The sequence below is a fragment of the Aulostomus chinensis genome, chromosome 8 (assembly GCF_037954235.1).
Source record: "Aulostomus chinensis isolate RoL2024-O1b breed Wild chromosome 8, RoL_Achi_v1.0, whole genome shotgun sequence".
Lineage (NCBI taxonomy): Eukaryota > Metazoa > Chordata > Actinopteri > Syngnathiformes > Aulostomidae > Aulostomus > Aulostomus chinensis.
The window spans coordinates 13642891-13668609 of NC_141327.1; the positions used below are offsets into that span (position 1 = coordinate 13642891).

Consider the following 25719-nt stretch of genomic DNA (forward strand, 5'->3'; position numbering starts at 1 on the left):
AGAGGGGGATGAGTAAAAATGCAGCTCGAGTTTAAAGGTATTTACCACCAAAATAGCCTTTAATAGCCTAGGAGGTTATATAATTGTTACTCAGCTTTTTTGCTGAATATGGTTTCCTTCTGACCGCTAGCAAGTGTTCTGCTGTGCGCAGCGCTGGGGTTAGAAACCCCTGCTCTGCAGAAAAGAGGAATTGCATAAATTCTGCAGGAATCACTGTGGTGGGGCACTGATAAATTTTGTTCTGTGAAGCATAAATTCTATCCTGCATGAATGAATGCCTGAACCAACAGATAAACAAATCAATAATTAATGGTCCAGGTTCAAGAAAGAAGCCTTGTAGAATTTACATTTCACCGGAGTAAAAAGTGTTCTTGACAAGTAAACACAGTGGAGTTTAGCTGGAGTGAACCGCGATCAACTTCAAACAGTTGCATTGAGCAGACAAGAGTGGCTTGCTTCCCTGTCCTTCAGTCCCTGACCTAAAAATGGATTTTTAAGAAAATGGCCTAACAATTATAAATATATCAGAAGATATAGAGCAAGGGGGGAAAAAAAAGAGGCTATAAAAAAAGTTTGGAGCTCGAGAGCAGAGTTGGGTTGTGTACATAAGTATTTTAGAGATTTGGAAAGCTCCCAAACTGGAAAGCTGTCCACATTGCAGCTGACCTGATAGGACTATAAAAAGGAGTCAACTATAGAAGGAACAAGTCACTGTAAAACTGCAACCATATTCATTACAGTAATGAACAGAGGGTGTAACAATTTTGTGCTGCACTATATTAAAATGTTATTTTACAACAACAAAAAAACTGTCTTTTGCTAGTGTTTTTTTTGCAAGCTAGTCATGTAGTATGACAGTGGGATATTCACAGTGAATGAAGGACAAAGGCTGCGTCTGAAATCGCATGCAAACATGATTACTACTCAAAACACTAGTGGAATTTATTCATTTATTTTTTACTGTCCTAATATCAGTGTGCCACTACGGGTATTTGAAATGCAAACTTTTCCTACAGAAATAGAGCAAGAAAAGAATAAGATCTATGTTGCTCGACGTTCCTGCCTGTTAAAAGGAAGGTTTTTGTCGTCGCTGTTGCCTGATGTGCTTGCTGAGGGAGAATTGCTGGGTGTAGATTCATTGAAGGAGTGTGGTACTGGACGTGCTCTACTAGTGAAGTGTCATGAGTTAACTTTTGTTGTGATTTGGTGCTGCACAAATAAAACTGACTTGACTTGACTTGTATTTTCAGTCAACCCAATACAATGAGATTTAACCACACAGCAGTTCTCTGCCACTTTATTAGCACTCAGTAAAATATTGTTACAAAGGATGGGAACCATTTTAAGTGGCATTTTTAATGAAAGAATACAATAAAATTGTACCATTAATCCAGAAAAAGAAAGCCAAAGATGAGTTATTTGGCAAAAACAAGTCACCTAAATACCGTCAGCTTTGCTCTCTTTGAAAGCGATGCAACGGAGGGATGTAAGGAGGTGGTTGTGAGGACAAACTTTACTGCTTGTGCTTCATGCTCATCAACACACCCACAGCTCTCTTTTTAATTTCGAAGTCGCACACTGCCACACACGCATATAAACAAAGACATAATCTTTGCACCTAACTGCCCAAATGCACAAATAAAACCACCTTCTGTTTCCCATACACACTCCGACCCAACGCTCCATTGGTATGCAGACAGAAACCCTCTCCGTCACCCCCACTTTTATTTTCAAGTAAGTTCACAAGGCTCATAAACGGGTTTTATAAAGTCAATATAGTTGACTGTGTCTGGAACACTGTGTCCTCTACTCACAACTCCAGATTGTCAATACAGCTGTAAAAACTGGGTAAACACCTTTTCCTCAGACCAGTGTAAATGAAGTTTAGTTGCCATTCTGGACACTTTTTGCCAACGCAATGGATGAGCACAGAGTCTTTCTGATTGCAACAGCCATTTTTAGTTTTAGGCAAGTATGTGAGAAATTAGGGGTGCAAGATATATTGCAACCTGTTTGACTGACCATCCATCCATTTTCTTCCGCTTATTCCTATCAAGGGGCTATCCTAGCGGCTACGGGCGAGAAGCGGGGTTCTCCCTGGACAGGTCACCAGTCCATCACAGGGCCAACACATAGAGACAGACAACCATTCACACTCACAGTCACACCTCCGGTCAATTTAGAGTATCAATCAGCCTCGTCCCCTCTTGATGTCTTTGGACTGTGGGAGGAAGCTGGAGTACCAGAGAGAACCCACACAGGAACTGGGAGAACATGGAGACTCCACACAGAGAGATCCTGTGCTGGAGCCGGGGCTCGAACGTGGAACCTTCTTGCTGTGAGGCGACAGCACTAACCACTGCACCACCGTGCCACCCTTGGTTTGACTGATTACCGATAAATCCACTTTTACTACACCTAATTGCAGAGACCATCATGTCTCTTTGATAGAGTTGAAGTGTTGGGCAGATACTCTGATTGTGCTGGCCCACCATCTGAAGAAGACAAGATCGCATACGTTTATAGATCTTATTAACCATCAAAAATATTAATAATTATTCAACGCAGTTGATGCAGAACTTAACACATTTCATTTAAAAATGGTAATGAAATAAACATGATAAGTTTACTCCTAAACAGACTTGGTAATGATCTCCCTGAGACATTATCACTTATAGCGTTATTTTGTCTGATTATGCAAATTAGAGAATCAACAGAATGTCTGTCCATAGGGATCATGTTTAAGTATGTGACCTTCTCACCTGTCCAGTAACATTAATAATGGCAAACTGAGACTCACTGATGTGACATCAGCAGCAAGCTTCTCTGTGCCTCTGTAAATGACCGCCTGTAAACCTGGTTACTCAAATCCACATCAGTCAGATACCCACACAATCATACTCTTAAAAGTTTGTTCATTTCTGATGGAAAGCTTTCGCTCTTGTATTTCCCTTCAGTACGATGAAAAAAATTGCTTTCATAGTGGATCTGAGATGATTGGGGACACTGCTTGCAAAACGTGCCAACTAGCCACTAGTAGGCTGAGTGGAAACAACAAGCTGTTACCATCTCTGCGGCTTGTCAGAGCAACAATATCCAGCGGACTCTGAGTGATGCCTTTAGCCCTGAGCTGGTTAATAAGTATTCTCCAAGAGTGGAGAAGAGGCCGCTGGGTACATGTCATGTTTGCATGTGCCCCTCCAAACACTGGCTGGACTGACGTATCTTGGCTCCTCCTGGCATGGCCGATGCTGAGCAATCATTGCAAAGAGTAACTTTCCTGTTCTTGATACAAACAAACCTAAACAGCACCCATATTTTGTCCACCTGCTTTCAGCTCATGTGGCAAGAGACACTGTGGCGAGTATTCAGTTAAAAAAAAAAAATAGAGGCTCAATGTTATCATTTTTATTGACGAGTCATGTTGGTTGCCTTGGAAGCCAGTATCGGCTGATACCAATAAAGTTCCAATAACACTACGAATCCTTAGAATAACTGAACATGTCACCCAGCAGGGATGGGTGCTGAAGGCCAGGGCTGGGATGGAATATTGATGCAGAAATACACAAATTACTTCTCTCATGATATATTTTTGTCTAGGCTATACTGCTGCCATACAATTTCAATAAAACATGCTGGAAATCAAAAGACACTGCTGTCAGTGTAATTGATTTATGGCTCCTCGTGGTGGCACTTAAATTAATAAGTTTAAATTTGTAATCAAGAAGAGGAAGAGACTTGTAGAGGGGATATGGTGGACAATGGAGGAAATGAAATTAACCTTTCAAGTTGAATGCTAGAATGGAAACTCATGTGGACGAGAAGAAGTCAGGGTGGTCATGTGTGAAAGAGACATAAAGCTGAGACTGTTGGACATTGTTTCATAACAGGGTTCAAACTCTGAAACGGACACCACATTGCTCTTACAAAAATACATCAGTCGTGACTTTTTAGGGATACCGTCCTCAGTTACACAGATAATGGACCACACAGTTGCTCTACTGTGATAACATCATTATCCTGGTCAATGTATTGCGATTGTATCATATAGTGACTCATTATCCAACACTACAGTTATCTCAGCAGTCACGCAGTTTTTTTTTATTCCTATCAAATTACAGTATATTCCAGCAACTCCAGGAATTATTAACACCATCACTTCCACCATCCCTACAATCTCCTCTTGCACTTGTAACATTTAACTCATCACAGCTTGGCCAGGCACGCGCACACACACACACACACACACACACACACACACACACCAGATGTAGAGACTCAGATGTTAGGAGGTAACTGGTTTCCAACCTTCACAATACCACGTAAAAGTTAAAGCACCAATGACGAAACTGGAAAATACAGTTGAATCAAGTAATAGATCAAAACATCTTGAAGGATCCTTATAAAGTGGTATATTGTCCTGGAAAAGAAACATTTTGAGTGCAGTCTGAATGAATTCAGCTCAAACCAGCGTTGCATCTGTTAAAACGCTTTTAATAAAAAACAGTAAGTTGAAGAAACGTGAGTTTGAGCCTTAACAGCCCATCAGCTCTGCCCCTGTAGCCCTGGCCCATTTTCTCCTCTGTCTTACCGGTGTGGGAGAGAGACAGAGCTACTCAGCCAGGCTGCAATTCACATGTAGCTCTCCTTTGTGACTTTAAATAAACACAGTCGCGCACACTCTCCCCAAAAATGTGCTGTGTTCCAATGATGCCGCAGTACAAAAATGTCAGGACAAACTCACACAAACATGCACGCAGGTAGGTTTTTTTTCTTTTAGCATGGTGAAAAGAAACAAATTTCCCTCTAACACACACACACACACAAAGAGCTGGGAGTTATTCACTGGTTTCATCAATTCTTAGTCAATCGCTATAACTGGCAAGAAATAAACATTCCTTTTCTCACAACTCTAAATATGGCATCTAGTTTCCAACATCCTGCATTGGTCAGTTACTATGGAAACCTGAAAGCCTACCCAAAGTGCCTAATATTTACTCAGCAGGTACATATTTGCTGTCTGCCTCTGATGTAGGTAATGATACTGGCCCACCTGGTGTTTTCTATTTAAGTTGACTCTATCTATAATACATCAAGTAAATACAGGCTTTCACAACATGCAGGTCATGTGGTTGCTTCGAATGACCTCACTTCTTTCTCTCTCTTTTTTTTTTTAGATCACATTTTCCTACCCTAGTGGCAAAAATAATGCCACTATGGTGAACCACCATTTATCTATAGGGACCCAGTTTCTACGCAACCACTTTATAATACACTAAAAATAAAAGTCTGAGCAAGCGGAAAAGTAAGCTTTAGTTATGGCAGTGTAGCTGTTTTATATAACTTTCTATATTATTTACCTCGCTTGCTCCTCATTTTTCATTTATACAGTCTGTTTCTTGCCTTAAAACTTTTGATTTACATGTAGTTGAATTCCTCTCACTTTATCTGCTGGTGGAATTTAAGTCAAACAGACTGTATTTATGAGCTATCAATTTTGGATCCCTTTGTAAAATGACAATTCTGCCTTTTGACTACTTTCGTCTTTTATTCATAATTGTGTTGTGATGATAAAATTGTACCGTCATTGGTGTTTACAATGTTCTAATCCAGTTCAAAATGAACTTGAAATAAATTTTATTAAATCTATCATGTTGATATTGAAGTCGATATTGTAAAACTTTAAGTGTTGTTCTGTTGTTGTTTTTTTAATTTCAATTGTAATCCACCTTAAAAACAGTGTTTTACACATTTCCCTGTGTATGTGAACTGATTCTTTGTCCCCAACATATAAAATGGTTCTGTTTAGGAAATTTAAAAAAAAGGAAATACTCAATCCTATTCTTGTGTTTTATCAAGAATTTGAAAGTGTGCACTGGCATATGGAGCTGTAGCATGAGGCTAGCGAGCCGAAGCAACAAGGGCATTCTGTGTCTAACATTAGCCTCTGTAGGCAGTTCGCTCTCTCATTAGGGGCAGCTTGGGACATGCTTGGGATTTGCTGTTTAGCCAACTGTTCCCCACACTTACAGAAGAAAGCTATACTCACACATTTTATGTGATGCTGCTCATGAACAAAAGGAGACGGTGATTCAAAATCGGAGCATTCAAATGGAATGATGAATCATTGGATATCTGAACACGCCTAATCTCTCACACACATGCTCACTTCGAAGTTAGTTCAGTTATCATGAAGAGGGTGAGCGTGAACAGCCCTGACCTTGTAATCTGATGCCATTGATCAACCTCAGGCTGGCCTTGAAAGGGAAAACAAGCAAGTAGATGAAGCAATAATGGTAGTCGTCTGCTTGTCTGTCAGCAGGAGTTTGCAAAATCTACCTGGTGGATTTCAACAAAACTTGGTATAGTGCTCCATTTGTATTGCTTGTGCAACATTCTAATCAACTGATTCCTACTGTAAATGTATAAAAGCAAGAAATCTCTTTCAGTATGTTTGTCTGTGACTCAATTATCTCAAAATTGATGTCAAACTGGTGAACTCTGAGTGTCAGAGATCAAAGTCTGAGATGAAAGTTAGAATTTTGTGATCAAAGTGAGAACTCTTGAGATCATAGAGAGGACTGGTGATGCTATGCGACTCGTAGCACCAACCAGTTAAAAATGGAAACCGCTCTAGGCAAAGGTGCAGGTCATGCATTTATAGTGACATCAAATTATGGATGACTTTGCCCTTTTGTGATGTCAAATGACCCATGTCTCGCACGAACAATAAAACTTTACTCTCCAGATTACGGATATTTGAGACGAGCCTTGCAAAGTCACTGATAAACTATAAATGCTGTTACTAGCAGAAACGCTGCCACTACCAAGCACCGAGCTTCTTTTGTTTGTGTTAAGTGTGTGTGTGTGTGCGTGCATGCAAAGGGCCCAGACATGAGATGAAATCAATTAGTCACACAATTAGGTACTTTTTGTATAAAGCAAGACATTACTATAAATGATTACTATTTAATGTAGAAATATAGATTAAATTGAAATCACTTTTTCTTCCTATGAGAAGTGTAACTCGTGTGAAAGATTTTAGTGAGTCCAGTTTCTTGTTACTGATTTCTTATAAATTTTGGACATGGTGTATGGTTTTTCTGAATTGTCTTGTCTCCAATTCTGTTTTAGCACTTACACGAGTATGTTAAAGGCCAACTTTCAGAGTTTTGCCTGTTTCATGTGCACCTCAGCAGATAAGAACATGTTTTTTTTACATTTCATTCATCCACATCTCCTGAAAATGCAAAACAAGATGACGTGTAAGAAACATGCTTTTGTTTCATTACATGGACAAAAAGACTTGTGATTAAAGCAAACAGACTAATAGTGAAGAGGCAAACATGAATGAGTGAGAAACACACACACACTAGTCAGAGAACAGATGAATGCTAAATATCTGTAGTTACAGTTGACTGTATTGGGTTACTATAGCAACCACCTCCATCAAAGGCCTATTGTCATGGGAACCAAAGACTAAAACAGTATTGGTGCAACATGCAGGAAACACAGGGATCTCTCTGGTTCAGTGACCAAAAATGTGTGTTTATCTACTTCCCATCTATTGGAGGGCTTTGTGTGTGTGTGTGTGTGTGTGTGTTCTTGTACTTGCTACATATTGAGGACTAGAATACCTATTTAACCAACAGAGTGAGAACATTTTTGGAAAGTGAGGACATTTTAGCTGGTCCTCACATCTTCAAAGGGCCGTTTGAACGTCAAGACTTGGTTTTAGGGTCGAGGTTAGAATAAGGTTCTGGTTCGGATTAGGCTCAAGGTTAGTGTCAGGCAGTCAGTTGAGATGGTTAGGTTTAGGGTGAGGGGTAGGGAATGCATTATATCAATGAAAAGACTCACAAAGATACAAGGATGTGTGTGTGTGTGTGTGTCAGTGTGCAAAATACCGATTGTGGATGCATGCGCCTTTCTGCATGGCTGTAACTGCCTTCAACTTGTGTAGCAACAGTATGTGAAATTTAAAGACAATTGGTTGTTGGTCACGGGCCGATGGGTGGAGAGAGACACAGGTACTACAGTGTGGATAAAGCAAAACAGGAGAGAGAAAGGAAGGAGGTCCAAAGTGCTAGCGACAGAGTAATAGTTTGTGCGGGGGGGGTGGGGGTGGGGGTTGAGATAAAGTCATTAAGAAGCAGCTATACCAAGAAGCTTAGGGTCAACAGGTCAACACTTAGCTGCAAGTGTCAAGTAGTAGACCATCAAAACCTGCACCTTCACGGGTAATTGCTCTGTGTGTGTGTGTGTGTGTGTGTGTTATAAAATGAGTCAATTTAGCTGCATTGCCTGCCTGTCCCTCCTCCATATATTTTAAAGAATAATTGAGGATATTTAGTGGGTGGAGAGTGATACCCTCATACTTAAATCACCTTGATGATAGAAGAACAGGCAGGGCAGAACAGAGACAGAGATTGAGAAACAGATGAGAGACTTAGACAAAAGGCAGAAATAAAGGTGCAGGAGAATTACTCAAAAATAACTTGACAACTTAAGATGTAACTGAGAGAGAGACTCAGATGGTCAGAGTGCAGAAATGGATGAGAGATGATGCAGAAAAATATACGGGAAGGGAATAGAATAAAGGGGTGAAGCACAGGAGAGATGAAAAAAATATTTGGATGCTTTTAAAACCCACACTTACATCCACTGCATGGCAACAATTGATTTCCCATTGACATTAATGGATATTACCGGCCCTATATTCATATACAGCCTTTTGACCATTAGCTACTGGGCCACACACACACACACACACACACACACACACACACACACACAGCATTCAACTCAGCCAAGTGACCAGAACCTTTGTGTTTGGTAAAAAAGTACATTTTATGTCGCTGCTGTGCATTTATCTTTGGTTTAATTAGCTGGTATCATGCAAGTATCCATGTAAAGTACATTCACAATGAGAGCAAACACACGTGTTGGCACATCAAAAACACTTTACCTCTCTCTTTCTCTCACTCACTCGCTCTCTCCCTCACACACACATACACACTTCCTTTCCACTCTTGTCAAGCGTAATAGAAGACATTGGGGAAAGACAACAGGATAATAGGATTATTATTCTCCTCTAATCTCCATGAGTCAGCACCACACAGTTTGTGAGTGAGTGTGTGGGGTGGGGAGTGTATCATTTAGGTTTATGTGTATTGGTGTGCTCTAGAGATACACCGCTCACTGGTATCGACCAATTCAGTACTGGATACATGTTCGACCATACAGGGCGCTGGAGTAAATTTTTAAACAGCCAACAACACTGTGCCAACAAACTAATGAATAGAAGTTGGAAAAACGTGAAAGAATGTGCAGTGAGCGATTGTTGTCATGGTCATCCTCAGAAAAATAACCGGATTTGAGGTTGTTGTTAAACCATGGTATTTGTCCCCAGCCACAGAGTCTGCTTGTCAAGTAGTAGTCAGTTATGAACCATTTATGGTTTACCTTTACGTTTGCAGTCGTTTTCAATTTGTATAAGTCACAACTTCAAAGCATTTGTGAATATTTGCCCTCTCTTCACACGAAAGAGATCAAGATGTTGCACCCTTTGCACAGTTGGCAAATAGCAAGATATTGATTGGAAGCTATGATGACTGCACAGGTGTTCCTAATGATGGGGTCAATAACTGATATCACGTGCCACTGATGTCACAAGTCAACAGCAAAAGAGCCAGGAGGACATTTCAGCTGATTACTGCAGCTGTAAATGTTAGTTTTCTGACAGTGAGCCATCTCAGACGTATGTGGACCACACGGAGCTCGTCACAACACTGGTTTGGGGTCAGAGTGTTATCTGCTGTATCTGCATGACTGTGTAAGGCCAACTACTCGCAACAGATATCATGCAACTGCCTGTATGATGCTTGCTTATGTGACACTGGTTCCCATAGGCTCCATTTATAATGCGTCTCTTTATAGCCATGGTGCTAAAAGCTCGTTACAATGCAACTTTCTCATACACACACACACACACACACACACACACACACACACACACACACAGTGATGGTGATTGCCAAGCAAGGTGCCAACCAGCTCATCAGGGGTATTTGGGGATCCGTATCTTGCTCAGCCTTGAGTGATTTCACTGCTTTGAATCACATATTGGATGGATTCATTGGAGAACAATCCTCCTGTTTTGAATCCTGTTTTCTATCATGCAGATGGTGCCATTGTGCTGACGTGAAGTTTTTCCTGAGTGGTGGATGTCATTGACATCACACAAAGCTACAGATCAACTTAGGGAACATGGATGAGGCTATGTATTGTCTCTTTTTCCATCAACATGACATCCCTTCTTAGCATGATAATGGTTTGTCTCATGTCGCTGGGTTTTGCATGAAGTTTTTGGAGGCTGAAAATGTCTCCAGGGGCCCCCCATTCACCAAACATCCCCTATTTCATGTTGCATGCCATGGAAATATTTATGAACTCCACACAGCTCTGTAGGAACGGAAAAAGACAATCCTCAAACAATAATCTCATTCATTCTATATGAAGGAGGTGCACTGCACTGTGAAATACCAGCATAGGTTCCCTGCCATTTAACAGGAAACTTTGAACCCATTGCTTTTGTTTGTTTTTTGGTAAAATAGTGTGCATTTATATTTATTTCAGTGTATATGTGAGTTTTGAGTTTCCGCGTGGAGGGAGATTGCTCGAGCTAGCCTTGGTATCACTGTGCTACATCAATACACCACCATCATAATTGGCCTTTTGAATATGCATTAAAGATTACATGCATGAAGAGAGTCACCTGTGGAAAGAGCAGCAATGATTCTGAATGTAATGGAAACCAGACCGAACATGTCGATGTATTTCAACACATGCAATCATCAGACTGTCCTCGCCCATAGTATCTCTCTTCCTATTCTCATACATTGACCACAGCGTAATGATTTCCTTTTCTTTAACTATTTAGAATGGATAAAACTGCATTGTAAAGCTGCACCCAGCATATTGATTTGTGCAACTAAACTCTCTTTCTCTCACAAACACAAATCTACTAAAGGCTCATAGTCTGCACATGAAGATATAATAGGTGCAGCTTTGACCAGGGGAATCCTCCTAATCCCTAACGAATGTGTCTTTTTTATTGTGAGTGGATCATTAAAGTCCTAATGGGTTGCACTGTTTCATCTTGAGAAGACCCAAGACAGAGTTGACCAAGGGACTGCTGAACTCACAAATTAGAGCCTGCTGAGAAAACCAGGATTTACCTCAGCGTTGGTGCTATTGACTTCCAGATGAATTAGACTCATTCCAGCTCAAGAAATCCAGACCAGTTTCAGCCAAGGCACAGATGTGCAATGTGGAGCTGCTAATTTTTAAAAGTGAGTGACAATTTGTGCTAGTGGAGCATGATAGTTATGAGTCAGCATGCAGAGTTAGCCTTAGAATGAGTCACAATGGATAATACTTGTATTAATAGACAGGGTGTAGGAGGCACTCGGTCACATACAGAAGCACACACACACACACACACACACACACACACACACACACACGGGTGCAGCAGTGCAAACACAATATACTTGGTGTATTTGATTGCCATACCTTACCTGGAATACTTTTTGTGTAGTTTACATAACTGGGTACTTCTATGAATGCTCCCACTGCTTACAGAGCAGCACACTGCAGTGGCCATGCAGGATAACCTATTTAAACACTGCAGAGAGGAGGAGGAGGGGGAGGAGATGCATGAAGACACTGATTTCCAAAAGTCTTTCAAAAAAAGGAATGATGCAAGGCCCTGCTAGTGCAACATGCAACAAAACCACAACATGCAGGCCTTCGTCAAGGGCACATTGACCTTTAGCCAGGACATACTGTACTTCAACGTGCAATCTTTAAGATAAAAATGTTATCTATTCAGCGATGATAAACAGAAGTAGAGGTAAGAAGGCAAGAGGTCTGCATTGCATTAGTTAGTCGAGGACATGGGGAGGACACCAGCTACGCACTTCTTCTTCTGTACTTGTAAAGAAGTTGGAAGGCTTGTCGAATATCAACAGAGCTCAGAGCAGTCTGAAATTTTATCAGTGTCATTCCTTAAAAGACAAAGAGTTTCAATATCCTTATATATGTGGTCTTTACGCAAAGACCTAGAACAAAAGTCCCCAAATAGTCAACATTGTTTCACCATAAGTACAGTGGAGGACGTCCATGGTGTCTGAAGCTCCCATATTACAAATTTGAAACTACAAAAACTGAAATAGCCTCTATCTATCTGGAATGACAGAGGCTCCAAAAACACTAGCTCCTATCTTGCTATGACTCCACTGATCTTTCATTTCCTCTACTGCAGCTTCTCCTTTCTTCACCTCTAGCCAACATCATTTCTATTTCAAATCTGTTCAAAGAATATATGAGTCTGGACGACCAGCCCATTTACCCATATTTGACACTCGTCAGTCACGTCAAAAAAAAAAAAGGAAAAAAGTTGGGAGGTTTGTGTTTTTTCCCCAAATTGTTAGATCTCCCTGGGAAACACATGCACGCACGCACAGCACACATCGTTTCCATTCACGCATCTCCTTTGGCAAATGAAGGAATGTAGGACACACTCTCCAGCACATCAGTTCTGCCCATCTCTCTATCTATTATTTGGGTATATTATCTATTATTCAGACCCTCTCAGTTTCACTCCTCCATCTCTCCTCCTCTAGCAAAAACCTCTTCCATTCCTCCATCATCATTTCTCTCTCTCTCTCTCTCTCTCTCTATCGCACACGCACGCACACACACACACACACACACACTCCATATCGCTTCATCTCTCTCACTCTCTCTCTCCCTCTTGTGCGCTCTCAGTTATCTGCTGTAAAGTAGATAAGCATCAGTTTTCAGAGGCGGGAGGAGAGGGAGGATAATACACAACATGCTTAAGAGAGGTGGAGGGTAGCAGTCGGAGTCAAGGTCAACCTGTGCATACTACTGCTCCGTGTGTGTGTGTGTGTATAATTTACAACCACATTTCCTGTCTTATCTGTGTCCTTATCCAAACCTTGTCACCACTGCCTCAGAGAAGACACTATATAAAGTCTCTCTCTCTCTCTCACACACACACACACACACACACACACACACAGATGTCTGAGGTAGCAGTAGATCATCAGCTAGTGAATACAGGATGATGCAGAAATGCCCGACTGACATGAATCACAGTTGCTCTTTTTTTAGCTTTTCCCCTCTCATTTCTCTTCTCTCCTCTCCTCATTGCTCTTTTCTCCCATATTTTCTCTCCGCCGCTCTCGTTCTACCTTATTTTTACAGCCAACCTCATCCCATTTCCTTTCTTTTCTGTTTAGCGTCATTCATTCTCTCATCCTCTCTATTCATAGAAACATTCTCTTTCATTATCTCTCCTTTTTAACAAGTCACTGATTAGATTGAATATATTCAAATTAACATGCAAGTGAAATGCAACTTGTGAAGTCTGATATACAGTGAGCTGGGATGTCAGCAGTATTCATGCAGATAGAGAGGATTTTAGTACAGTCTGCTGCATTCAAGGCTAGTGGAAAGTTGAGAGGATCAATCTCCAAGTTGATAAAAAGAGTGGTTTGGTTTTGCAGCCTTCTTCCTCAACAGTTTAATAACTTACTTGATTGTCAGTATTTTAGCTCACAATTGGTTGTGCAATATCCATCCATCCATTTTCTCATCCCACTTCTTATCCTGTTAAGAGTGTGTGTGTGTAGGGGGGGGGGCTGGAGCCTATCCCAGCAACCTTCAGCGAGAGACAGACAACCATTCACACTCACAGTCACACCTACGGTCAATTTAGAGTATCAATCAGCCTCGTCCCCTCTTGATGTCTTTGGACTGTGGGAGGAAGCTGGAGTACCAGAGAGGACCCACACAGGAACAGGGAGAACATGGAGACTCCACACAGAAAGATCCTGTGCTGGAGCTGGGACATGAACCTGGAACCTTCTTGTTGTTAGGCGACAGTGCTGACCACTGCACCACCGTGCCGCCTGATGTACAATATATGAAATGCTCAATGTGTAAAATTTAACAACTAATTTCGTGACCTGCTAATACAAGTTCTTTTCTAAGCCAGCTGGGTGGCAACGTAATGATGAATCCATTTGAAATCTCCTTGTCAGAATTCCTTTGTTGTCCTGAACGACTCATTAGTAGGCAATCTGAGGTGGTTCTATGACTACAATACCTTACCTGAATGGTGGGCTAGCAGGCAGTTAGCAACCAGGCCCCATTTCTGTAGGTACGTTTTTGCAATATATAAACATGAAGTGATACTTAAGCAAAAATGTGTAGTTTGTCTTCCACGTCCTCACAAATAGGAACTTTTATGACTCTAGAATGCAGAAAGTGGATGAAAAGATATCTTTTTGAGCTCAGGGTGCATATTTGTGAGTCCTTGAAAGGGAAATAGAATTTTTTTTGGATGCGGTACAACTTTAAAGTGCTCCTTTCCTCACCACTTTCAGTGTTGAAATTATTAGGTCGGCTTACCTTTCCTCCATTTATACACTGGTAAAAAAAAACACAACAACAACAACAACAAAGAACAAAATAGTAACATGCATGTCATATAAAAATAACTTTTGAAAAAGGAAATCCAGCCAACACTCAAGGCCACTGAGAAACCAGAAACAGAAAACTTTTTTTTTTTTTTTTAAAAACCTAGAAGCAAAGCTCACACACACCCTCAGAACACATCTTTGACCACATAAGATTTCCCCAGGAGGTAACACATCCAGCTGACTTACCAGGTATGAGGTGTGCTGCCCTTCTGTGCGCGAAGCCTCTGAGTTGGTAGGCTGCTACTTGGGCTACAGGGCCCACGGCGCTAAAGTTAAGCTAGCACAGGAATCAGTTATACGGCAGTTCCAGAAAGCCATTTACTGCAGCTTCAACTACTCCTGCATCCTGGTTTTCATCTGCTGCTTTTCCCTGGAAGTCGGTCCGTTCGTTTTCCTCCACCTCCTTGTGTTTTTCATCATCTCTGTCTTTGCTCCCTTCAATTTCACAGTAAACATGTCCCTCAGCCGTTGTCACTGCCATTTTTTTTTAAAGGAAATAGCAAACACAGGTGCGACTAACGAGCTGGTGCAGTTTTCCCCCATTAACACCTGTGTTGAATGACTCATTATGGCTGCTGGGAATCTCTATTCTGTGGTTATTCTGTGGGTTGTAGATGCAATTTTTTTTTTTCAGGCAAATGCTTATAGCATTAACTTCCCTTCTCCAGCTGGTCATGTTATTCTTAGTCTATAAATTGATTGACAAGTGCAGTACTGCTGCCTTCCAACTTTATACCCGGTTTAGCACGCCTAAACGTTTACAGCCACCTCAGTCGTGGTGATGACCAGAACGGTTAGGCTTCTAAATATTCTTTGACCGCAAATGCTCCGTATCTTCCACAAAAAAAATACGTTCTGAACAAAATTAACCTAAACAATGTTATAACAGCAAAAGAGCAATATTGACATTCCCATGATGAATGCATATATTATAATAATAATAATAATAATAATAATAATATAAGCCCCGCCCACTGCACAAGATTCCCGGAAATATGAGTCGAACCCAAACATCATGTACATCACACAAATCCTAAATCTCATGGTTTTTAAGTCGTGTGGACCAAATAATCAATAACGTAGGGAATCACAAGGATTTCACCAATGATTTTTTTACTCATTCGTATCAAATACAAAAGATGTGGGTTCTTCCAGGTCATTTATTTCATTTCAAAGGAAGTTTTAGTCCAAGAAAATCCAAACAATCTTTGAAAGAATGGCACTAAATTAGAAGTGGCATGTGACATGTTAGCACACGAACTGCTTTACACTTCCAGTGAGAAATATAATTATTTTTTTATTCGTTAAAAACTGTTTTTGGTTTTATTCCAGTCAAAGTGAAGAAATTGAGCAAGAGAGAGAGGGATTGTTTCTGATTGTGCACTGTCCCAAAGTTAAAAGGGCTAGGGTCCAAAGAGTTGATCAAAACTTTGTTTGGTTAAAAACCAAAATAAAATTCACCCCCTGTCCAGGCCACGTCCACATCCGGAGACAGATCGTTTTCGGATTGAACAGATACAGAAACAGATGAGGATATTTCATCTAGAAGCTCTATTTAGCTCTATTTATTTGCTTATTTATTAATGTTGTATGTCGCTTTTATGGAGGCCTGCCTTGATGAATATTTGCATATCTAGAAACTGTAGCTCAAGGAAAAAAGATGCAAGAATAATACGAAAGACAATCCTCAGTTCAAACATTCCCTTGCTAATATACTGTAAAAACGACTGTCTGGCATTTGAATTACAAATTCAAACAGTATTTTATTGATGTGTAAAGTAAAGTGAATCGTACAGTAAAGTAAATAACTGATTAAATCTATTTAAATTGAGGTCCTGCAGTTTATTGTTGGATAATAGATATGAAATGATTCAAATTTTTAAATTTTCTAACGAACCAATCAGATAAAATCTACAACATCTAATGAAGTTACGTTTGAAGACAATAAAATGCAACATTTTATTTTAATGCAGCTTCTCGAATTTATTTCTTGTCTGACATTTATTCAGACCACAGAAATTTCAATAAATGTCACTGAGAAAGAGTAAATCTCTTCAAGTGTCACATCTTACGGGTACTTTACTAGACAAATACACCGCACTTATGATGAGGAGACTCAAGCTCTCACTGCAATATTAACACAGATGTTTCCGCAAATGTCACAGGACAGAGAGCAAACGCAGGGTTGTTCCAGAATTGTGCATCTGTCTGTTACTTCTTGCCACCAAGATGGTCAGTGGATAAATGTGGTCACCTTTATAGGAAAATCCGCTCATCACGACCGCAATGGGTGAGAACATGTTCCTTTTGCAGGTAACAAACCAAGTCCTTAAGACCTGGCTTCGTTGGGCTTTGGTTGTTTGAAGGATAGTTGCGGCTTAAGCATTAATCTGAGACGGCAGCTTGGCGGTGCCCGGGCCGATCTGCGGCGTGGTCCAGATGTGACCTTGCGGAATTCTTGTTTAACGTTAAGACAAAGGGAATGTGCGTGAACCCAGTTGCGATGGCTCATGGGTCTACCAGGAGATTGACTTTGCTTGTATTCAGCTGCTCTTTCTGTTGCACGGGCTTTATACTAAAGCTTTATGTATTCATGATGATTAGAGTAATATGGCCAGGGATGGAATGATACCATAAGAAAATACTGCAAACATACTGCGCGTGGCAATTGAGTGAAGCGCTGACTTCACTTGCAGTGGTACCAAGAAAAACTATGCTGCTTTAAGAGCCAAAATAGTTAGTTTTGTTATATAAATGGAATTCATCATGCAGTTAGATTACTGCCGGACCAGACTGGTGCCTGCCTTTGAAATTTGAGGTTGCTGCATCAGTATATGTACTTGTATGTATGATTGTGTGTCTGAAAGACAAACGTGTGTGTTCATCCTGTGTCGGACATGCAGAAAAAAAACCCAACAACCTCAGAACATGTTTTAACGCTTTCTTATGTAATGACTTCTTATGTATCACCACACACAGATGCACACGCGCACACACACACACACACACACACACACACACACACACACACACACACACACACACAGTATTGAGGAGCTACTTATTTTGTGATAAAAGGCAAGCCAGAGGGAACTCAGTAATTGAACTTCAGTGTGCAAAGCTTGGAAGCAGCATGCATATCAAGGGTAATAAGAAAAAAGTTATTATTCACCTCAAACACACGCACACACACACACACGCACACACATACGCAAAATGGAGCAGACCTATTGAAAGGAGAACAACATAGCATTCATACAACAGTCCCACAGTCTTAAGTTTCTTAGACTTTTCTACTGAACCAAATTTGAAGGATGATGAAAATCAGCGTATGGAGCTGTTGCATAAGCAAATAAACTTTGAAATTGTTGACTTTCACACTCTACCTCCTGCTGCTTCACTGAATATATTACAGTTCTTTGTCTGTCTCTGTCTCTCTCTTATTCAGTACATTTGCAGAGTTGGAATCCACAATGTGTTCAGCTATCAGTCAGGCTGCAGTGCTGCATTGCGCTCACAAAGCAGAAGGAGCATAACTCCTGCTCATTCAGCAGGCTGGTGTAGAGCATGTATGTTCTAGTTCACAGTGCGGGAAAACTGCAGTACTACAGTCAAATTTACGACTTGTGTGAAATGTGTTAATCTGATTTCAATTGAATGCACTTGAAGGTGCAAGTGGACTGCACCCCATGGACACACTGAGGACTGTGACACGATGGCCTCATGCATTGTGATTGCATCTTACACAAGTTGACGTATCTATATGTCTTACAACAATTGCGTAGGCAGAAGTATATATTTGCCAGTAAAAAAAATGTTATAAAAGGCTTCTTCCCCTGCTTGGAAGAGCAATCGAGTCATCATATTTTGTTTATGCTATTTTTATTTCATCTATTGTGGGTTTTTGACCTTCACAAATGGAGATGGCGAGAGCTGGACAGAGCAAACAGGTGCCACTAGAGACACATGTCCTTAGATGCGTGATAAAATTAAAGAATTAAAAACAGATTAAAATGAATAAACTGGCAGCATCATGCCAATGGAGATCACTTAGAAAAAATACTCCTTCTGACAACTGTAAATCCCTTCTGGTATCCCTTGCGCTTTTTCTTCCAACCTGCCATCCTTTGGGACCTGGTGGCCATACTAAAACCAAGCGCCCAAACACAAGATGTGCAGCACACACACACACACACACACACACACACACACACACACACACACACACACTCACATGTAACATGACAATTGGAGCGAACTATAACGCGCTGCCTGAGATGCAATCATCCATGGTACACTCTCATCTCAGTCCACCCACATAGCAATACATAACAACCTCAGATGTGACAATCTCCAGACATCAGTTACAGGAACCAAATCAAGCTTGACTGTGTGTGTGTGTGTGTGTGTGTGTGTGTGTGTGTGTGTGTGTGTGTGTGTGTGTATGTGTGTGTGTGAGAGAGAGTGTGAGAGAGAGAGAGAGACAGACAGAGAGAGAAAGAGTGTGTGTGTCTTAAAAAATAATTAAAAGGAAGTTCTCTGTCCCAACTACCTGTTGTTTATGTTCATTACTGAAGGCATCCCAAACCTCTTTCAGTTGAATAGATAAGTGCTGTGCATGCATATGTGTTTGTGTGGACGTATGTTTGTGTGTGTTTCAAGCCTTCTACCCATGAGGTCAACAGGTACAAACTTTCTCTCTATTTCTCTTTTAGGTGTGAAGTTGTGTTTATAATTTGGTGACAGATTATGTCTGATTTTCAAGGTGATACACCACGATGTAATCATATTACACCGTCATACATGCATGCGCGCATACATGCACAACATTCATCTAATCAAGTCAGGAAGGATACAGCTCAGATGGTCATGTTTATAGGGCTAAAAGACAATCTGAATGTGTGGGCACGTGCGTGAATGTGTGCATGTGTGTATGAAGCTCTTTTTAGACACAGAATGCACCAAATTTGTCGCCCGGTAGAGGCGGGAATTTGCTGTTTTTTTTGTGTGAAATGGAGGCATAATATTCCACTTTCCAAAAAAGCCGCCACTTGTATGGGCATAAACATGCAGCACGGAGTTGCCCGTGAACAGTGACCTCCAACATATTTGTCAGGAGAATATTCAGCCCTGTGACAGTCTGGCAGGCCAACCTCCCTCTGCCGCTGCTGCTGTTGTGGTCACATACCTGGTGGTACTTTTTTCATAAGTTTTTCAACTTGCCAGTGACCTTCCTTCATCCATATAGCCACATCGACCAAGGTCCTCCGCGAACTTTTCATACAACAAACCATCCTTCACAGTCCCGTGAGCTGGTTATCCACGGTTCTCTCGGCAGTGACGGTTAGCAGCTCCCTGAACTCAGCGGCTCCCCAGGTGCTCATCTTGCTGAAGTGACGATGCGTCGGAAGAATATTTTGCCCCACGACAGTCTGTAAGTTTCTAAACGGCAGCGTCGGTGTTGACATTCTCTGAGGTGTTTGATGCGGGAGAACCGGCGAGTGATATGTTTGCAAGTTTGAGTCATCATCGACACATTAACAGCTTGGATTCACATAGCAGTGGAGGCGGCAATAAGTGTACCCTCGGGGGAGGAATATTGCCGGGCGAAAACTGACCCCCAATTTGCCGCACTCTGTCTGAAACCTCGGACCGAGCCACAGAAAAGACGGGCGCATTAGCAACTTGGTGGCCAGTTTGAAAGCGCCTTGAGAGATTGAGAGAGAGAGAAAGAGAGAGCGAGAGAATAACAAGGAGGAAAAGCACCCTCTTTGATGAGGATCTGAAGACTTTAGAGGGTAGTAGGTTCTCAGTCATTACGCAGTGGAACACTAACATGGTCGGAGATGAAATGTGAGATGACATAAAGGTGATGTAAAGCTCATCCCAGGCGTGAGATTAGAACCAGAAATTGTTGTGCTGATGTTTTTCAACCAGCTGTCTCAGGTTCTCCCGAAATAGAATACCTGCTCCCACCCACCCGAGGCTCACCAAGACAAGATGTTTTCATCCGTGTGTGGGTTCTCCCTGTCACAACCTGGATGTTAATGTTTTTTGGGAACCACTGAATTGGTAAATGGACTCAATTTTATACAGCTTCATCCTAGACTTTCTACTTTGGAGGTACTCAAAACGTTTTACAATACAGCCACATTTATCTGCTAACACACACACACACACACACACACACAGATGTTTGCGTAGCTATCATTATTAGGACTCCCTTGACTCCTTCCTTGATATCCTAATCCTAACCATAACTAATTGATGCCTAAACCCAATCCCAATTTAACTTCAATTAAAACTGCAACTCTTTGACCAGGAATTCATAAGTTACATTGTACTATGACATTACACGAGGACAGGTCTTTGGTCCCCATGAGGACTCGAGGGCCTGATAAGATCAGTGTTTATGTCAGAGAAGGTCTCAAAATGTAACAAAAAACCAAGTGTATCCACACACACACACACAGACACACACACCTTAAACCCTTGTACTTGTATCTTTATGAGGACTTTCATTGACTTAATGCATTCCCTAGCCCCTCACCCTAAATCTAACCATCCCAACTGACTGCCTGACCCTAACCTTGACCCTAATCAGAACCAGAACCTGATTCTGACCTCGATCCTAAAACCAAGTCTTGACCTTCAAACAGCCCTTTGAAAATGTGAGGACCAGCTAAAATGTCATCACTTTCCAAAAATGTCCTACCTCTGTTGCTTAAATACATATACTAGTCCTCCATATGTAGCAAGTACAAGAACACACACACACACACACACACACACACACACACACACCTACTTGTCAGGAGCAATTAGAGGTTCAGTATCTTGCTCAAGAACGCTTCAACACAGTCACTAGGGGAGCAAAGATCTGACCTTAACTCCGAGCCACGCTGTCCCCAATTAACACAACAAGTTGAATATACAGTGAGTAATTAGCTTTCCTTTATTTAGGACCTTATATTGCTGTTATTTTTTGTTGTCTCTTTGTTCATTTTTGTGGGGGGGGGGGGGGCTTGAGGTACACCATGTCAGGTAGACTGCTTCTGGGCTTACCGCCAAGTAATTCAAGAATATTTTTAAGCAGCCTTTCATTTTATACTTGTGTTCTTAATTTAAATTCTTGCGTGTGTCGAACATGCAGTGCTTCACAAAAATAAATGATGAACTTTTTTTTTTTTTTATGCCACAGCATGATTGTTAAGGGTCAGAGAGTTTGCAACTATTGTTACTGTAACAGCCATCGGCCCTTTGTCATCTCACCGATGACGACTGTGGTAATGGTTCATTTTCTCTCCTTTTATCGAGGTCAGGCCGTATGGTCCAGAGCTTCGGAGGCTGTACAGAATCTCGCTGAAGGACACAAAAGCACGAGACCTTGAACATGAATCCTCTTAGAGACAATCTCCCTCGTCACTGGGCCACCCAGCCTCTTGTAACAGCGATGGGGGCATCAAATCCCATTTAACAGAGAGGATCAAATTTAATTTCATTCAGATTTAATTAAATGTGGTTACAATCATATTGTCATCTATTTCAGCCTTCTCCATCAGTCCTTTGTGTTTGCTTGCTCTTGGGTGATCCCACAGGGATCTTCTTGCCCTTCCTTTATTCTGTGACATTTCAGAGCAATTAATATTTTGGCCCACCTTATAATTTTACAACTTGCCATACCGTCAGTTCTGTGAGCACATGAAAACAGTTAAATGCTGCTGTGAATATTGGGGGTGCGAATACTGCGATCCCTCAGTGTAACGGCGACTGAATTGACTGCATGTATGGAATGGAGAACGTGAGCATTTCGAATATAACACCGAGTTGCTACGGTTGTGTAATGTTTGCCTTCTACGTTTTGTTCGTTTAAGAGCAATGACATTTGAAATTCGATGAGGCTGATGTCTCTAACATGGTCGCACCCCTATTCGTCAAAGACCGACATTTGGTCGACTCCCCCTGACGTCCACAGCGACATTGAGGGTCCCCCATGTGCGTTGCCTGGTTGTGTCTCTAACATTCTCATCCATTTCAACTGACAACGCAGGACTCTGGCCTACAATTCTGTATTCTGTCTGGTCCAATTTGCTTTCTCATCTAATACTTTTGTGTAGTTAGGGTTAGAGTAAGAGAATACGGGCGAGACCGTGTTGCCTGCATGGCTAATCCCCTTTCGTCAGCATCCAAAAATGAGCGATTTGCATTCAAATCTATCAGATTGCCCTCAGCGTTGTCAAGCGACGCAGAGGGGGTACCCACAACGTCGGCTGTGGACATCAGCAGGAGTTGACCAAACGTCAGCCTATGACAACTACAGGCAAGACGGCGCTGATGTCTCAATCTCGGTGAGACTTGCTGGTTCAATAAAGGTTAAATAAAGCACCGAATCAAAATTAATAAATATGAAAAAAAAACTAAAAAGATGAGTGAAAATGGAATCAAATTACAACACTTTATCTACATTTCATTGATATTGTATGTCTTTTTTCCGTAGTTTCCCTGTTAAACAATTTTAGGAGGAGCTTTTATCTGTTTTTGCAAATCAAAACCTCTCATTCACTAAAAGACAAAAGATGAAATAAATGAAGGTAAAACTGAAATAAAAGTCCAAAATATGTATGCTAGGTTGCATTCCAATAATAAACAATCTTTCAATCAGAGATTATATGTATATATATAATGTGTATATCAAAAACTGTAATATTAAACTCATATTTCTATAATGCATGGTATAGTGGCTGATGTAGGCCCGTGCAGTTTTAGAAGAACCGGTGCTTTCATAAAACATGTCAAGCATGGCACAACACACAGAGACAAACTATGGGAATAACGAACATAGTCTTAACATTCTGATGGTAGAGACAAAATTATCCTCCCAGGCACAACCCCAAACAACTGGAGTACTCCATCTTGCACTTTCAGGCTCTCTTATCTCCTCCACTCACCACTCTCGCCTCAGAGGCAGCCGCAAAACTCGGATGATTGTGTACAAAGATTCAAAGCTTATTATTATTATTCTTTGTTCTTTTGCTGCTGCATTTCTTATCCAGAGTGAGAAAAGTTTTAAATCGTCATTGGACAAGGTAGCTTTAAAGCAATACTTTGCCAAAATGTGTATTTTTTTGCATTTCAAGTACTCACAAATAGAAGTCTTGAGCTCTTAAAGAGGGTTTTCTCTTCTCGCTTCTCTGAGACTGGAGAATGCAGGAAGAGCCAGCCACGTATATTTCTCTCTCTCTCTTATCTTGCTTGTTCACGGTCGTCCTGAACTGGAAGTCTTCTCCTCTGTACATGACTGACTTTTTCTGCATTCTGGAATTGCAAAACAAAGTGACGCGGGATGGAGAAAAAAATATTTTTTTGTCGGCTCAAGACATCTATTTGAGAGCATCTGAAACATTGTCACTTTAAGGTGCGACTGATGAAACTGATTAAGGTTGAGAAGGATGGTTGCTGACACTGCTGAGGAAGAATACTTCAGATTCAAAGAACAAATTTTCCTTATTTTCCTTCTAACGATTTAAAAAAAACAAAAAAAACATTTATTACGGTACAAAGGATTTCACAAAGAATAATGTCTAACTGCTACTTTAAAGATCTTGAGCTTGATTTTGAGCTGTCGTCTTGTTGCAGCAGGGAGAGGCATGACTTTCGAAAGCAGTTTAGCGGGGTCAGCATGGACAGAAGTGTAAAAGATGCCCATATGGTCAGTTTTAGAAAGCTGTGCTCAAAGCTAAATAAATGGCCAGTAAGGTCACCTTTGAAAGCTCTTCTAAAAGAAGTCAAGTGCATAATGTGAAAAGCACTCGGTGTGTGTGTGTATCTTGACATCTCTCCCTGTGTCAGGGGCCTCTGCTCTGATCCACCCCCCCACCCCCATGTGAGGGAGAGAGGGAAGGATCACTCTTTCTTCAAAGTCTCCCTTTCATCTCTACCCAATCACACCATCCTCGTGGGGGAGGGCGAGGGGGGATGGCAGAAGCAGACAGGACTGGCTTTTTATACATCCGTCTCCTCCCTTGTTCTTTCTCCTCCTTCTCATTCCTCTCTCCTCAGCATTTTGCCGGGGCACCATTAGTCCTGTTTGACCTAAAAACTTTCTTTTTTTCTTTCTTTTCTTTTACACTTCATCTATTTACATCTGCTTTTCCCTTCTTACTTCCCTCATCCAGTCATACAGCTGAAGAGGAGCGAATTCTAAACCTGATACATGGATGAAGGGTGTATTTTATGTTTTGGAATATTGAAATAAGGCTTGGTCCCTGCATGAAAGCATGTACAGTGTTTTCACGAATGTCAGGGCGACCACAAATTACCTGTATTTCACACCAATTTGCTCTCATGCTATAAGCCATTATTGAGACATGTTTTCAAAGAGCAAAATATGAAGAAAAAAAGAGTGTGGGTGGCAGGCTATTTTTGTTCACTTTGCACTTAAGCTATAAAGTAAACATAAAACAACCCCTCAAACACGCCCCCCCCCCAAAAAAATTAAAAAAAAATCCACCCTTGAGGACAGACTAATTTTTTTACTGCTTACGGTTCCCAGGAGCGTTTGTGCAATTCATTTCCAACAGACACAACCTCAGGGACGGTTAACACTCAACTCTGGGATTTACACTCTGCATGATCACTTTTGCCACTTTATCCCAGACACACACACGCATACATACACACACACACACACACGCACAAAAATGGCTGTAATGTTGCCAGTCTCATTGCTTTCCAAAGGGATTTGACTAGGATTAGAGTGTAAAAGCCAGTATCCACTTGATAATGGCGTATGCTTGTTTACGGTTTTTGTCTTCTTGCCGTGTATGTAAGAGACGTGTCCCCTTTTCATTTTGGCCACCGGTTAAGGAGGGCAATTCATTATCTCCAAGCTGCCTTTCATCCCTTGGAAATCTCATCTAAACCTCTCTTTGACTCTCTCTTCTACCATATTGCTTTTCTGCCACAGTCTGCTTCTGTCTATGCTTCTCACTCAACTCAATTTAAGTTTTTAAGAGGGGATAAACACAAAAAAAAGTTATTCCACTGTCTACCAACTAATTACTCAGCAAGTGATCATTACAGTCATTTTAGGTCAGACAGGGTTGAATCAGGAGTTGAGACACTTTCTGCCTCCTCATACAAA

At 41.1% G+C, this 25719-nt stretch overlaps 1 protein-coding gene across 2 annotated transcripts in view; it reads right to left on the reverse strand.

Moving 5' to 3' along the window:
• The window catches only part of LOC147257257 (zeta-sarcoglycan-like), a 345523-nt gene that overhangs the window by 248552 nt on the left and 71252 nt on the right, over nucleotides 1–25719 (reverse strand). The window contains exon 1 of one of the 2 annotated variants that reach the window (XM_086211073.1): nucleotides 14763–15222. The exons of the other annotated variant lie outside the window; for it this stretch is intronic. The gene's annotated coding sequence lies outside the window, so the exon portion shown is untranslated. Of the gene's footprint in view, nucleotides 1–14762; nucleotides 15223–25719 lie in introns of those variants that run through there. 2 annotated transcript variants of the gene reach the window in all.